This window comes from Pimephales promelas, chromosome 16 (assembly GCF_988280905.1).
Source record: "Pimephales promelas chromosome 16, fPimPro1.hap1.1, whole genome shotgun sequence".
NCBI lineage: Eukaryota > Metazoa > Chordata > Actinopteri > Cypriniformes > Leuciscidae > Pimephales > Pimephales promelas.
In genome coordinates, this window is record NC_142784.1 from 14,964,075 (window position 1) to 14,980,665 (window position 16,591).

Genomic DNA, 16,591 nt, shown 5'->3' on the forward strand with positions numbered 1-16,591 from the left:
GATCTATGCGGGATTAGGTGTGCTTTTAGATGGGCCTTCAAAACGTGATAAATATCTTCCGTAACTGCATCTAGTTTATCAACTGCATCTAGTTTTTATTTGAGAAGTTGCACAGATACTTGAACATTGGTAGCTGTATTTGTAAGCGCTCAGACCAGTTTACCTAAAACACCTTCCAGCCATCCTGCATTGAAATGTAAATGAGTGTGGGGGGATTTGGAATCAGGGGCGTAGCAATCATTTCAAAAGTGAGGGGGACAGAATGTCAAGCATTTTACATGGTTCATGTTTACATGAAAGACTAAGACTTGTGTATGTGTTTAGTTACTTCTTAATTTTTCAGTTTTTTTTTTTAGATTCAGAATATGTTTCAGTGTGAAATACGGTAGAAATATCTTATTCATTTTTGTGTTGATAAGTTTTGAACTTAAATAACAGTCTTGGAAATAATATGTAAGCATGTGCCTGTACAGTAAATCAAGTTTTGTTTGCCAGAAATCAATTCATGTAAATCGAAAGATCTTAGTTTAGCCAAGACTGATCGTGTGATCACTGAGTGAAGAGTTTTGAGAAGTTGTTCAATGTTGTATTATGTTCAGAGTTTTAGCAGTGTTGTGTCGAAGTGAAATATGTAGTTTGAAAGATGTAGTCACTGAATGCATTAATACAACTCTAAAAAGAAAAACAACAACAAAAAAGCAACCTGTAATAGCAGCTGCAAATGGGGCCTTATTTATCACTCAGAAAGAATTAGTGTTAAACACATTTACACAAACTCTAGACACAGAAGGATCATATGTTCCCCACATCACACCAGGATATTTCACTCAAAATTGTGAAATATTTCACTCATTAAGTGTTTGATTTACTCATTCAACTGATGTTCAAAACAACTGTGTAGTTACAGTGCTGCAAAAAAAATGCAGACATGTTTCTTTATAAAATAGCAGACACAATACCACTGATATTGAACAAAAAAAGATCTAAATCAACTTCTAGGTTTGGGTGAAGTGAGAGGGTCACAGAGACAGAACTAAAAACCTAATTTGTCAAATAAACTCTAAAAATAAAAGATATTCAAGACTGTGGTATAAATAATTGGATGATCTGACCATAACTCATACTATCCTTGATTTTCTAACTTAGGACATTTCCTTTGTGTGTGATTACACCGCCCTCCCCCACACTAATTTACATATCAATGCAGGATGGCTTGGTCTAGTGTCTAGGTGTCAAGGTGTCTAGGTGAAGTGGCCTGAGTGCTAACAAATACAGCTACCAATGTTCAAGAATCTGTGCAACTTCTCAAATAAACTACAATAAACTAGAGAAAATGCTGGGATTTACCCTTCCAAATTTATTTTGTAATGTTTTCTTTTGTAAAAATGTATTTAAAAAATAAATAAATACAAGAATTAGACTATCTACTGTTAACTGCAGTTTGTTACATTATCCATGTTTACAATACTGCACAAAATTATTCCTAATTTTCCCCTTTTGTATAGATTAAATTGGTGATTAAACTGAGACTAACACAAACACTTGTGGAGGTGTTTAGTTAAATATAATTGTTTTTTTTTGTTTTGTTTTTAATTCAGATTATATTTCAAAATGGTATTACTGTATAAATATTGCAAATTTTGGTCTTATTCATGTTGTGTTAGGTTTTGAACATCAGTTTTGATTGGAGAATGTAAAGATGTGCAATTTGGTCTTTATAGAACATAAAGTTCTGTTGGTGTTTGTGTTAAGTGTGAAATACATTCATGTAAATTGAAAGACGCCATTGAATAAAAAAATTCCAAAGCAAAATTAAATGATCCACAGTTTGTCACATAAGCCCATTTCACTCCGAGATTCTAGAAAATATACTGATAATTTGTCCCTTGATCTTTTGATTTCTGTTCATCGACAGTACCAGGGATTACAGTATTGTAAACATGGATAATGTAACAAACTGCAGTTAACAGTAGTTTACTTCTTGTTTTTATTTATTTATTAAATACATTTTTACAAAAGAATATGTTACAAAATAAATTTGGAAGGGTAAATCCCAACTTTTTCTCTAGTTTATTGTAGTTTATTTGAGAAGTTGCACAGATTCTTGAACATTGGTAGCTGTATTTGTTAGCACTCAGGCCACTTCACCTAGACACCTTGACACCTAGACACTAGACCAAGCCATCCTGCATTGATATGTAAATTAGTGTGGGGGAGGCCGGTGTAATCACACACAAAGGAAATGTCCTAAGTTAGAAAATCAAGGATAGTATGAGTTATGGTCAGATCATCCAATTATTTATACCACAGTCTTGAATATCTTTTATTTTTAGAGTTTATTTGACAAATTAGGTTTTTAGTTCTGTCTCTGTGACCCTCTCACTTCACCCAAACCTAGAAGTTGATTTAGATCTTTTTTTTTTCAATATCAGTGGTATTGTGTCTGCTATTTTATAAAGAAACATGTCTGCATTTTTTTGCAGCACTGTAACTACACAGTTGTTTTGAACATCAGTTGAATGAGTAAATCAAACACTTAATGAGTGAAATATTTCACAATTTTGAGTGAAATATCCTGGTGTGATGTGGGGAACATATGATCCTTCTGTGTCTAGAGTTTGTGTAAATGTGTTTAACACTAATTCTTTCTGAGTGATAAATAAGGCCCCATTTGCAGCTGCTATTACAGGTTGCTTTTTTGTTGTTGTTTTTCTTTTTAGAGTTGTATTAATGCATTCAGTGACTACATCTTCCAAACTACATATTTCACTTTGACACAACACTGCTAAAACTCTGAACATAATACAACATTGAACAACTTCTCAAAACTCTTCACTCACTTAAAAATTAAGAATTAACTAAACACGAAAACAAGTCTAAGTCTTCCATATAAACATGAACCAACGAATTCTGAACAGCAAAAAATAGTGCATATTGCTGCCTGTTGTGTGTGTGTGTTTATTCAACGCATTCTCATCCTTTAACGTCATATAGAACGCTATATGCAAAAACGGCGCTATACTACGCACATGGCACCTGTTATCATTAATATAACACGTGCTGTGAGAGCTAAGTTTAGGTGTGGGGTAGGGTCTGCGTATCATATTTACGCTAAAGGATTTATGACGACTTGGGTTCGCGTGTTATATTAATGATAAAGGGTGCCATGTGCGTAGTATAGCGCCGTTTTTGCATATAGCGTTCTATGACGATGAGAACGGTCTGGTTTATTATTTGTATGAATGATGTGTTTTGGTAGTTTTAATGCGTTTTGAATGTGAAATGTACTGCAGTGAAGCTGAAGTGAAGAGCTTAAAAAAGTGATAAGTATTTAGAAATAAATACATTCTAATTTAATTTAATTTAATGGGAATATAACATTCTAATGTTGTGGGTTAACAGATTATGATTGGGTTACAAGCATCACCTGATGTCAGTCAGGATAAAAATGTAATGATAAAAAATAAACAAATCTGGGTAATTTAAGCCCTAAGGGAAACAAGGTTGTTGTTTTTTTTACTGATATTGGCCAATATGAGGGACCACAACCCATAAGATTGGTCTTTCATTACAGAAAAGAGGCTCTCCAGTTTGATGGTAAAGGGAACAATGTGTAATTGCTGCTAATATACTGTTATATACTGCTGCTAATATGCTAATATCAAATAATGTTATATCTTTTTATAATTGTATTATGAAATATATGCCTTGTTAAAAAGAATTGAAACATGTTCATAATTGAAACCAAAAGGAGAATTATAAGCATTCCCCAGACTTACTGCTGCCATTGCATTTTATTTATCTAGAGTCTAGATCATGTACAGTTTAGCTTGTGTGGAGACCTGCAATTATACCTTAAAGAGATATTTCTGCTTGATTTTATTGAGTTGATAAACTAGATGCAGTTACGGAAGATATTTATCACGTTTTGAAGGCCCATCTAAAAGCACACCTAATCCCGCATAGATCTGAATGCAGAGAAGCTCCTCAAAGCGATGCTGGTGGTCTTAAAATTATCAGTGGGGAAAACTATCACCTCAGTTTTGTGTTCATTTAAAGACACAATTTTTTTGCAAGCCAAGATGTAACCTCATCTTAGCATAATAAAAGAGAAATGGAAGCAGACGGATCATTTCTCTCAATAGGTGTATATATATTGTGGTGTCTTCAGCATAAGAATGGAAGGCAACACCATGTCTTATTAAAATATAGAACCCAATGGTAGCATGTAGAACGAGTAAAGGGAGGGCGCCGAGATCGATCCCTGTGGAGGTGAGCGACAGAACAGAAGAAATGACCTATCCTGAACAAAAACTTTCTGTTCCATAAATAAGATTGAAACCAGTTAACTGTTAAAAAGATAATTGAAGTAATTTTCAAACTAAAGTAATATACACTGTAAAAAAAAAAAAAATCATGATTTGTTATCATAACGTTGTTTCTTCTGTCAAATCAACTTAGATAATGTATGTGGTTCAGATGACATAATATTTTGAGTTTCTGATTATAAAATCAATCTCCTTCATTGTATTAAGTCAATTTTTCAATTTCAATGAACGTAAAGTTTCAAGGCAACCAGGTAACTTCATTTTTTAAGTTAAACCAACAATAATTGTTTTACAGTGCACACATATCAGTCAAAACTGCTTGTAAAATGTAAAATATAGTCAAATACAACTATTTGTATATTTGTCAAATACAACTTATCAGTAGGCAATAAGCTTAAATGCGATATGTGGACCAATCATATACTGTAAGTATAAAGCCACAACAGAGAATTAATTTTTTAAAGCAATAACTTTCCTGTATTGTCCACAACATAAAGCTTCTGATGTTTTATAGGAATTTCATCGAAAGTGTTATGATATTCTGTATTATTTGTTAGTATGGAATTGCTACTGAGGTACAGACAAAATTATTAAGAAAAGTAACAATGCCAAGTCAATTGTTAGGGACTGCTATAACCAAGCATAGACAGTATCTATGAAGAGAGAGCGTTAAATAAGAAAAAAATAATATTATGAATGATAAGAGGCGTCTTCTCGCCTCTGCTTTCGAACTGTTGCCGCTGGGCACTTCATAATAACTGCATGCTATTAATCATTAGTTAATCATTAGTAAATAGTTTATCTGTAATTTATAAAGCATTAATAGACATTAATAAGAAGTTTATAAATACAGCTATAAATGCTCTATTCTTGTGTAAATGCTTTATTCTTTATTTAGAAGCATAATATTGTGTTTAATCATTGTATTTTCATACTTTATTAATGATCAATTTATAATTTCCTAATGAAGAATAACATTATTTACAAACCAGTTATTTAGGAGTTGTCAGTGATTCATGAGATCACTTAAGTGTATTTAAATGTAGTAAATGCAAGAAGTTAAGCATTTAGTAGTGGTCAGTTAACTTTTTTTGGCAGCTCATCTAAAGTGAGGAATAGTTATATCTTGTAAAGCATTCATAAATTAGATTTAAAGGCTCAGTTCTCTTCTAAACAGAAAAAGGAAACAAACACAACACTTTGAACATAAAAGAACATACAAATATTTAACTGAGCCTTTGAAATCTCTTTTATAAATGCGTTACAAGGCATAACAGGTCCTCACTTTAGATGAGCTCACAAAATAGTAAACTGACCACTACTAAATGGTTGATAACTACCTGAATTAACCTTGGATTACAGTAGAAATACATGTTAAAAATGTATTAACACACTAAGTAACTATTACTATATGTCTGAATAATAAGATGCATGAATGCACATTGAAATAGTTTATTAATCATTTACTCACTTTCTAAGTGATCTTATAAACCACTGACAACTCCTAAATAACTTTATATTGGTTTATTATTATGGTTTATAATGCTATACTTCATTTAGAAATCATAAATTGTTCATTAATAAAGCATGGAATTAAAATGATTAAAACACATTATAGATATGCTTTTAAACCAATAATCAGCAATTTATAAAGACAGCTATAAAGCTATAAATTCTTTAATATTGTTTTAAAAGCATATCTATAATGTGTTGTAATAATTGTATTTTCATTAGTTAAGCATTTACTATTGCTTAACTAATGATTACTAGTGTGGGGTTATTAAATTTACTGAAAGTACCTTAACTAAGCAGCTCTACAGTCTCAGAGGCTTTGGGACAGCCAGCCATTCAGACAATAGAGAAGTGTGAACGACGTGTGTTAATGGGCCACTGCAGTTCCTGCTCCAGCCTACAGGAGCGCTGCTGAGTATGGGCTTAAACACACACACGTGTGTTAGTCCCCACTTGGTCAAAAGTTAAAAAAATTCACCAGAGCGTTTTTTAGTTGATTTTAACATGTTTTAAGGCATAGCTAACAGGGGACTTGAAAAATGTCCCCACTTCCCTCGGCGGTCCCCTGTTGGTGAGTGTGTAACGACACCAAAGTCCCCTCTTAGATAGGTAGACAAGTACACACACACACACACACACACACACAAAAAAACGAACTAAAGGATTAAATACAAAAATATATAATGAACTAACCTAAATTCAAGTCAATGTAAATCTCCACCATGGAAGTGGGCTAAACTCTCCCTTGAGGGAAGGAGAGATAATGTTTTAACAAAAACCTGCCCATTTTTCCTTGCAAATCACATAATCTAAAAGAGGTCACTGAATCAAATGTAATCAGACGGGTAATTCTTAAGTCGGCTAATTCTTTCTGCAAGTATCAAGTACGTGCCATTTTTAGGAACAGGAGTGAATCCATACATAAGATATCTGTTCATTAGTGTGTTTCAGACGGAAAGTAGGCAACAAATTCATGCTGCCTTGTAAGATGCCTTCTTTAGAGCAAACTACCTTAGTTTTACTTTTGACCACTCATAAGGCAATCCCAGAATGCACTGCAATGATGTTGATTACATATTTAATTAATTTGAAGTTATTTATGAAAGTAAGCTTTTTTCACAGAATATTAACTCTCCCTTTCAAAAGTTTGGAGTTGGTAAGATTGTTTTGAAAAAAAAAATGTTTAACTGTTTTCTGTTTTGATATATTTTGATTTTGGTTTATAACTGAAATCTTTTGCAAGATTATTAATGTATTTACTGTCACTTTCGTTCAATTTATAGACCATTTCACAAGATGTAAACAACACTGGTCCAGAAGCACTTCCTGTTTCAGTTTGTAACTGAAGAGTTCAGATGCAAAAGCCTCTAAATGCCATTTGAAATTTTCTTCTTTAATGATGATTTTTATCAAACTTGTATATTTAAGTTCAGTAATTTCACTTAAATGGCAATGATAATTACCTATTAATTGTTATTTAAGTGAAATTACTGAACTTAAATATGCAAGTTTGACAAAAATCATCATTAAAGAAGAAAATTTCAAATGGCATTTAGAGGCTTTTGCATCTGAACTCTTCAACTGTTTTCTTTATTTCACATGTAAAGAAAACATCTTATAGATGTTTGTTTAACTTTTTGACTCAGTTTTAAATGTTCTGTTGGTTGTATTTTATCCCAGCTTTTATGTAGTGTTAAAAAATTGAAACAGGAAGTGCTTCTGGACCAGTGTTGTTTACATCTTGTGAAATGGTCTGTAGTGTTCTTGCTAAATACAAATATAAATTGCTTAAATAAAAAAAAAAAGTCTTACTAACCCCAACTGTGATTGTATAGCATATGGAGTTGGTAGCTTAGCAACATGCTAATGCCACTCTAAGTCAACTATTGTGGATTTAATGTGATGAACATTGATAGATTGATTTGCATATAGCATTTTAAATCTAAAGCCCCGTTCACGCCAAAGTCAATAATAAGATAACCATAATGATAACTAGCATTCCCACGCAATATAACGCTCTGTATTTTCTAAGTGCGCTCCCTAGGGTTTGTCGTCTGTCGCTTTAAATTCTGATTGGCTGTCAATGTTTTCATCGTTCATCAAATGGAAATAATCATTCTGAATGTCACTCCAACAATTTTGTTTGCCATTATCATTATACTGTAGATGTGGTGTTAACTCTGCTATTCTTGTTCTAGTTGACATTAGTATGAATGGGCCCATTCCACTCCACTACTTTTCCATCGTTATTTTAAACATGCGCTAGACTGACGTTTATTTTACTTTTGCGTTAACATCTCACGCATGACACGACATTCTCAAATTGTGGTGTTCAAGTTAAAAGTAAAAAAAAAAAACACGTCTCAATTGAGCTTGCGGGTTTTTTTTCCATTCCACCATTAGCCTCAGAAATGTGTTAGATCCCTCTGTGATGAGGCAGCTTCAGAACAGATCTGCAGTGAAACTTTTAAGTTTCTGCTTAATGCCACCATGGCACAGTTGTATTCAGAAGTAATGCATTGTAGAAGTCATGCCAGTTGGATCTGGCACTAATCATGAGAAAAAAACACAGTGCTGTTGTACGGTATCAGCCCGGCGCTCTACCGTTAACGGTCTCAAGATGACAGCAGGGCTATAGGATCCAGATCATGGAGGCTACGGGTTAGGTTGTAATTCCTAGGCTCAGAGCACACAAATGGGATCCGATCTTGAGCTAGGGCCCTTGGAGGTCTGCCTGGGTCAATGGGGTCCCTTTTCATTAAAAGCAGCTCTTGTTTAAAGTGAGTAGCTGGGAGTGTTAATTTCCCTCTGATGAATTTGGATATTAGTGTATAAAACCCCTTTTCCTCATCTTTTATCTCTATAACCTGTAGCTACTGTTTGCATTCTGTAATTAAACTCCCTTTCTTACTCACTGTGGTTTAAAAAGGGAATAGATGTGTCTGTGTGTGTGGGGGGGGTGATGTGTTTTGGAGAATGTATCTGCGCTAAGAGAACACTTTCACAGTAATGTGTACACAGAGAATAAACTGATCCAAATATATCTGTGGAAGTAACATTTAACTGCTTGCTATACTTAAAGTAATTGTCAATTTTCCAACAAACATTTTCAGTGTTAATTATATTAATTTGTTGTTTTATATAGTATATATATTATTATTATTATTGGATACATTTTTTGAGCAAATATGTTGCACAGTTGTTGACATTTATATTGTTATTATTATTATTATTATTATTATTGAAGATATTTTTTGGCCCCCAACTATAACCCTGATATCATCTAAACAATATTACCAGAAAATTGGCGCTGTTTTACATATTGAGAATGCTTCCATGCATTGTGGTGATTTCAGTGAGGTTTCAGAACCTTTAGAAAGGTTAAAATGAGTTTTTAATGAAAACTTTTTTATTACATTAGCATTTTTTTTGTATTATACTGTGTATACCAATGCAACAATACAAGTCGACACCATTATGACTAAAAGTTTGCTAAGAAGAATTTCCTGCTGAACCAAGACAGTTTCTGTGTCCGAAATCACCCACTACTCACTATAAAGTGAACTAGTGAGCTCGCCGTTTTGTAGTGCTGTTTTTATACCCTATATACAGTAGTCCACTCAGTGTATACCAGAATGCATTTTGAAAAATAGTGTACAACCGATGGTCACTAACCCAAGCCCTACGTACCATCATGAATTGCGCTGATCGTAAAAATACGTTATCATGTGTGGAGTAGCGTATTTTAACAGAAACGGCCAGAAATTACTTTTTAGGTTTTAAATTTTGGAGAAATAAGCTCAACATAATGTAATCAATTTATTTGAAAAAATCTGTTTAGCCCAGAGTCGGCTCGCACCAGCTGACAGATGATGTAATCAACGGCGCCGAGAGACGATCGAGTGGTGTCCGAAAGTGGTGTTTCTATTATGCTGGTGAGCCCACTATATAGTGCTCTATAGTGGTTTGAGTGGAGATTTCGGACACGGCAAGTATTTGACTCTGGTAAGTGTATCCCTAGCAGACTGGTGGAAGTGGCATTGGATGGCAACATGCCAAGTGCATTATGGGTGTTGAAGTTTTCTATTTGGCAAAAAGGAAGAGAACAGCTCATTTTCTCTAGTCAGGTAGCACAGATTTCAAATTTTCCCCTGCTTCTCTTCATAGGCAGCCACGTTCTAATGAAAGCCCATTTTGCCAGTAGTTAAGAACCCCTTTAAAGACAGGCAGCAAATGTGTGGGGTACTTTTTTTTTTTTTTCATTTTAGTTTTATTTTGTCACCGAGACTGTGCGCAGTTGATTAGTTAGGTTTTTATGCTGTTGTGCAATGCATGCGCCTGCATTTGCATATGTGTGTGTGTTTGGGTGTGTGTGTGTATACATATTAACCTGTGCCTGGGGGCCACTCTACATAATGACTGAGCAACAGGCCCCAGCTGTTCACATCTGTCTCTCCAGCTCTCAATGAAGCACCTACCCCATGCCTCCTACCACTTATAAAGCACGTCTCACTGTGTGTGTCGGTTGTATGCGTGCATGTGGATCTGTGTGTGTGTTGAAGGCCACAGCCTTGATGGAGGCACATGCATAAGAACACGACACCCAGGGTTTTGGAGTTCAGCTTAAATCTTTGATCTGTCTCTTGTGACCTAACTTTGCTTCTTACTCTTTACACATTCGGATTCAATGCACTTCACAAATCTCACAGATACAGTGAAAATGCTTTTATGTGAGACCTTGTAGGAATAAATTACATTTCTCTATGTAGTTGTTGTGAGGATTTGATCATCGAACAAAATTGATGGCCTTGATGACCTTCTCTTGCCAAGAAAACCCCTTGGTTTTCTTTGGTTATTTTTGATTGAAAAAATTTGTTTGGGATTTTTAGATTTAAAAATTGTCAGAATCGTTCAAAACTTGTACTCCTCACGGTGAAATATGACTTGGAAATTAATGGGTAATGCATTGGAAATTAATGAGTAGTGAATTTCATCTAGTGGAAACATTGTACTGTACATCTAGTGTTACTGGGCACAAACAAGGATTTTTTTTTTTTTTTTTTTTTTAGATATCAATCTCAAATTCATAACACAGCTTGCTTAGTTTTATCACTTTAATTTTCTTGCAGTTTTAGCGTATAACATGTTTTGGAAAATATGGTTCATTTTAAAAATGCATTTTTCATAAACTATTTTTCAAAGCTACACTGTGTGATTTTTACCCCCATCTAGCGGTGCAAAGATATATGACCATCCAGTGAATATTAGTTTCTGTTCCTCTCAATTCCGATTTCGTTTTAACTTCTACGATGGCCAATGTAGTCCAAGATTAACATGGCTTCCGGTTCGACCTAGTCCATGAGTGTTAACTCAAACATAAACGCGAAAGGCGAAGCTTGAATTAATGGGTATGTCCCTCTTTGGCTAATGTACTTTCAAGATGGAGGGGCAACATGGCGACCGACAGTAGATCCCCTTACCCGTATTTTCAATGTCATATTATACACTCACGAGAATACTTTATTACTTGAACGAAGTAAATATACATTAATGAGCACATATATTTTTGAAATAACTAAGTGTTTTTAGCTAAGAATAAACTAAAAGAGTTACACAGTGTAGCTTTAAGTTTTCAACTTTTTTTAACTTTCACTTAAGCAAAAAGACTGAAGTGCTCCAACTGATCAAGAGCGCGTAAGTAATGTGCGCCTATAGGTGGGTCCACAACTTGTGTACTCTCTTATTACACACAGGGATGTGCAGCAGCACACAATGCAAAATTAAAAATAAAGGATGGAGGTAAGATTTGTAATATATTACATATAACATAATATAGCAACGAGACAGGAACTTGGGAATCACATTACTGTAGGTAATATTTATAATATAGTAATTTACATGCACTCACCTAAAGGTTTATACTAATACTGTGTTTGACCCCCTTTCGCCTTCAGAACTGCCTTAATTCTACATGCCATTGTTTCAACAATGTGCTGAAGGCATTCTTTAGAAATGTTGGCCCATATTGATAAGATAGCATCTTGCAGTTCATAGAGATTTGTGGGATGCACATCCAGGAACGAAGCTCCCGTTCCACCACATCCCAAAGATTTTCTATTGGGTGGAGATCTGGTTACTGTGGGGGCCATTTTAGTACAGTGAACTCATTGTCATGTTCAAGAAACCAATTTGAAATGATTTGAGCTTTGTGACATGGTGCATTATCCTGCTGGAAGTAGCCATAAGACGATGGGTACATGGTGGCCATAAAGGGATGGACATGGTCAGAAACAATGCTCAGGTAGGGCATGACATTTAAACGATGACCAATTGGCACTAAGGGGCCTAAAGTGTTGCAAGAAAATATCCCCCACACCATTACACCACCACCACCAGCCTGCACAGTGGTAACAAGGCATGATGGATCCATGTTCTCATTCCGTTTATGTTGCGCATGTTGTGGCTTCACAAATGCTTTGCTGCATACCTCGGTTGTAACGAGTGGTTATTTCAGTCAAAGTTGCTCTTCTATCAGCTTGAATCAGTCGGCCCATTCTCCTCTGACCTCTAGCATCAACAAGACATTTTCGCCAACAGGACTGCCGCATACCCTTTTCACGCCATTCTTTGTAAACCCTTGAAATGGTTTTTGTGTGAAAATCCCAGTAACTGAGCAGATTGTGAAATACTCAGACTGGCCCATCTGGCACCAACAACCATGCCACACTCAAAATTGTTTAAATCTCCTTTCTTTCCCATTCTGACATTCAGTTTGGAGTTCAGGAGATTGTCTTGACCAGGACCACACCCCTAAATGCATTGAAGCAACTGCCATGTGATTGATTGATTAGATAATTGCATTAATGAGAAATTGAACAAGTGTTCCTAATAATCCTTTAGGTGAGTGTGTAATATAATATAGTAATCCATAGTCCAAGTTGAGACCAGACAAATTGCAGAGTGCAGGGAGTGTGATTGCTGTATATGGAGGAGTGATTGATAACGGATAGCTACGATTAGAAGTGACTGGGATCTGAGTGAGGTGCTGGAACACATAGGATTGTGGGATATAAACAGGCAGCGAACAATAGATCTGCAGAGTGTATATATAACTTAAAGACACGTATGGTTATTATGAGATATGTTTCTTTATATAACCACTATAATGCATGCGTATGCCAGCTTTAAAAATCCATTGTGTAGAAACACAGCGTCCCCGAATGCCCGCAAATGCAAAATTCTGAAGAGGATGATGAGACGAGCCATGGCTATTGACCCTTATGTTTATAAGTATAGATTTTCCTAAAGAAGAAAAATCTATCCATTGTCTAGAATCACTGAAAATTCCGTCTACTTTTTCTTGGTAGCATCACTAGTGAGTAAATCCATGTCTCAGGTTTCCATTAGGTGGCATATAATAATAATAATAAAAATAGAAAAAAACTGTAGAGGAGGGGGGTGGGGGTGACAATGATTTTTAGCAGACAATCAAATATTCAGTTGTGGAAAATGAATTCTGTGTAAAAATCTGTTGCTGTGCACAGTGAGAGAAGCAAGGGCCCCTAAGGAGTGTTCAGTATATAAAATAAAGTGAAAAGACTGTGCAGTATTTATTATGCATGAGCACAAATGTTACAAAACTGGTCGCTGTGGAGACTGCAGCGTTCACTTCAGTGTCGACAAGGGTAACACGGTCCCTCAACACACAAACAGAGCGAAAAAGAACAAGAAATGTATTAGAAAAGGAAAAAAAATGGCAGTGTTGTTCTAAATGTAGTCCATTTGAAAGGCCGTGTCCTGTGTTAGCACCCTTCTGTAGTTCTGTTGAAGCTCATTAAATGCTCGCTAATGGCTGAATATGATGAGGTGAAAGGACAGATGCAGTGCCACATTACAAGTGTCCCTCTGCTTTTTTACAGTCAGCAGTTTGCTCATCTCATTTCCATTCACTCATCCTCCCTCGCATGACTCCTCCAAGTTGTTGAGAAACCGTCAGGATGAAGGGAATGTGTGTAGGGGAGCCCCACTGGCATTTCTTCACCAGAGCTGGTGAACGTCTTCTGAGAAGAACCTCCACATGAGGCGAGACGAAGGCAAGCGGTGACGCTCAACAGGTAAGCTGCGTTCTCTCATATGCAAGTGTTTTATCAAGCTCAAAGACACCTTTTTTTTATACGGTTCCTCTTTTCCCCATCTCTCGTTTGGCTTTAAGACAAGTAAGAGTGAGGAGATGGAGGCTTGAAAGAAGGCCGTTGTCTCTCTCTCTCCCTTGTCAGTTTTAAGTTGACTTCTGTGTCAAGGGGATGGATGAGGGAGAGACGGAGAAGTATTTCTGTGTGGAAGCTGCGATACCAAGTTGAAACGGTATGACAAAGAGTCAAAACAAAGAGCATTTTTTTAATAGCGCTGCTGCCTCTGGAAGCTAAAAGTGGGTGAAATCCATTAGTGGCCTTAAAATTCTTCCCTTTTGGCAGAATAATCCTGGAATCTGTCGATGACTTCCTATCTGAGTGTTCATATTTGTCACCAAGGTTTTAAGATGGCCTTTTCAACAGATGTAGAAATGAAACTGATGTTTTCATAATGTTTAGGATTTAGAATATGTGAATCTATTGTAATGAATTTAATTCCTTTTAATATTTTACAGTATTACAAATCTTATTTAATTCAGCTAATTCAGTGGATTTCTATTAAAAATTATTAAAAAAAAGTGTTGTAAATGTTTTACATTTTTAATGTTAGTTTTACTTTATATTAATCAAAATTACATTTCCACAAAAATACCAAGGAGGATCATGTTTCTTGAGCAACAAATCATCATATTAGAATGATTTCTCAATGTGACACTAAAGTTTGAGTATTGGGAAAAATATGGTTAAAATATATTTAAATAGAAAGCAATTGTCTTAATTTGTTTTATTTTGCAATATTACTGTTTTTGCTTTATTATTGATCAAATAAATGTTGCCTGAGTGAGTTTAAGAAACTTCTTTCAAAAACATTAAAACACCCCAAATTTTTTAACCGTAATGTGCATGTATCTATAAGGTATAACTGAGCTCCACCACCCCATGAGATGCTGGTTATAAAACTGGTTTTAAAATTTGCAAAAACATCTGCGTGTCCCAGTCGGAGAGCAGAGAGCGGATCTCATTTTCTGCACATTGGTAAATTTCATGCTGTTTTTGCGTAAAATAGGTACAGACTTGAGTGTAGGGGTTGTTTGATGATGTAATAATAAAAAATATTTAATAAAAACACAAAATGTACCTGAAAGGGTCACTGTTTGTGATGCCTCCCTGGCCCAGCCAGAAACCCTGCCGGGTTTCTACCCACAGGGAATCGAATTTCACTTTCACTCTTCTGAAGAAACAAGGAGACTGACAAGGACATATATGAGATGTAAACAAATTGCAACACAAGCATCACTTGTCACTGAGTACAATGACATCCAAGACAGCATGCAGGAATCATATTGACATGCCGATGGAGCAGCCCGTATGTGCACAGATTAGCTTTTCAATCTAACAAGAGAAATGGTAATTCTTATTCTGAGAGACATTACTGTGTCAATATTACATACATATATATATATATATATATATATATATATATATATATATATTAAAAAGAGTAAAAAACATCTATATATTTATATATGCATGTGTGTGTGTGTGTATATATATATATATATATATATATATATACACACATGTATGTGTGTGTGTGTGTGTGTGTGTGTGTGTGTGTGTGTGTGTAAATATATGCATGTTTCATACACGTACAAAAACAGCAAATTAGCAGTGCTTTGACATTTAAAGGTGCTATATGTAACTTTTTTTCCCAAAATGAATCCTTTTTTTATTGCCTGTGTGTGAAGGGTTGTAATCACATATTACAATGATCCACTTGTCGGGTTTTGATATTACCTCTGAAGGCCAGTATTCCTATTTCTAAGTGAAGTCTCCAGGTTGGATTTTCTGTGAAATCCATCAGATGTGACGTGCATGAGCACTCCTGAGCCTCTCTCCTTTTATATCCAGCCTATGCAACGGCACTGCAGCGAACGACATGAAGTCTGATAACACCTACACTCTAAAAAATGCTGGGTTGTTTTGACCCAACTTTGGGTCAAATATGGACTAACCCAGCCGTTGGGTTAAATTTTAACATTACATTTTTAACCCAACATTTCGGGTTTGTCCATATTTGACCCAAAATTGGGTTAAAACAACCCAGCATTTTTTAGAGTGTAAAAACGACCTGCCTCCAGCACAACACACACTCAAAATACATATTAAACACAAAACAAAACAAAAATCTACAATATCTGCTGAAGTTCGTCTGGCCAAACGTGAATCGGATCAACATCGGCAGGGTGTTTGAATTATGGAGAGACCTCCGCTATTTTTAATGTGATAAATTACAAGTTTTCAGATATGCTGAAATAATGGTAAACTGTAATGACAAGGATAAACCAGGATGACGAAAAGTAGGTGCTTTAGGCCCTGTTCACATATCGCGTCTTTTGCACGCTCAACTTCGTTATTTCAAATGTAGGGGCGCGAAAAAAGGAGAATGCGGCGCACCCAGCGTTTTCTATGCGTTTTTAGGAGCTATATGTGAATCCGGCCTTAGGATGTAACTTTTATTTTATGTTCTAGATGTCTAACCAGCCCGTTCTCACCTCAAGACGTCATCTAACTGACGTTTTTGACCATACGTCAACATCCGGTGTTTTAGGGTACCCT

General features: G+C 35.4%; 1 protein-coding gene across 8 annotated transcripts in view; it reads left to right on the forward strand.

The window, feature by feature from the left end:
• nphs1 (NPHS1 adhesion molecule, nephrin) overlaps positions 1-16,591 on the forward strand; it is a 185,646-nt gene that overhangs the window by 66,050 nt on the left and 103,005 nt on the right. For all 8 annotated transcript variants that reach the window (XM_089121041.1, XM_089121039.1, XM_089121045.1 and 5 more), the window contains one exon: positions 13,760-13,954. The gene's annotated coding sequence lies outside the window, so the exon portion shown is untranslated. The remainder of the gene's footprint in view (positions 1-13,759; positions 13,955-16,591) is intronic.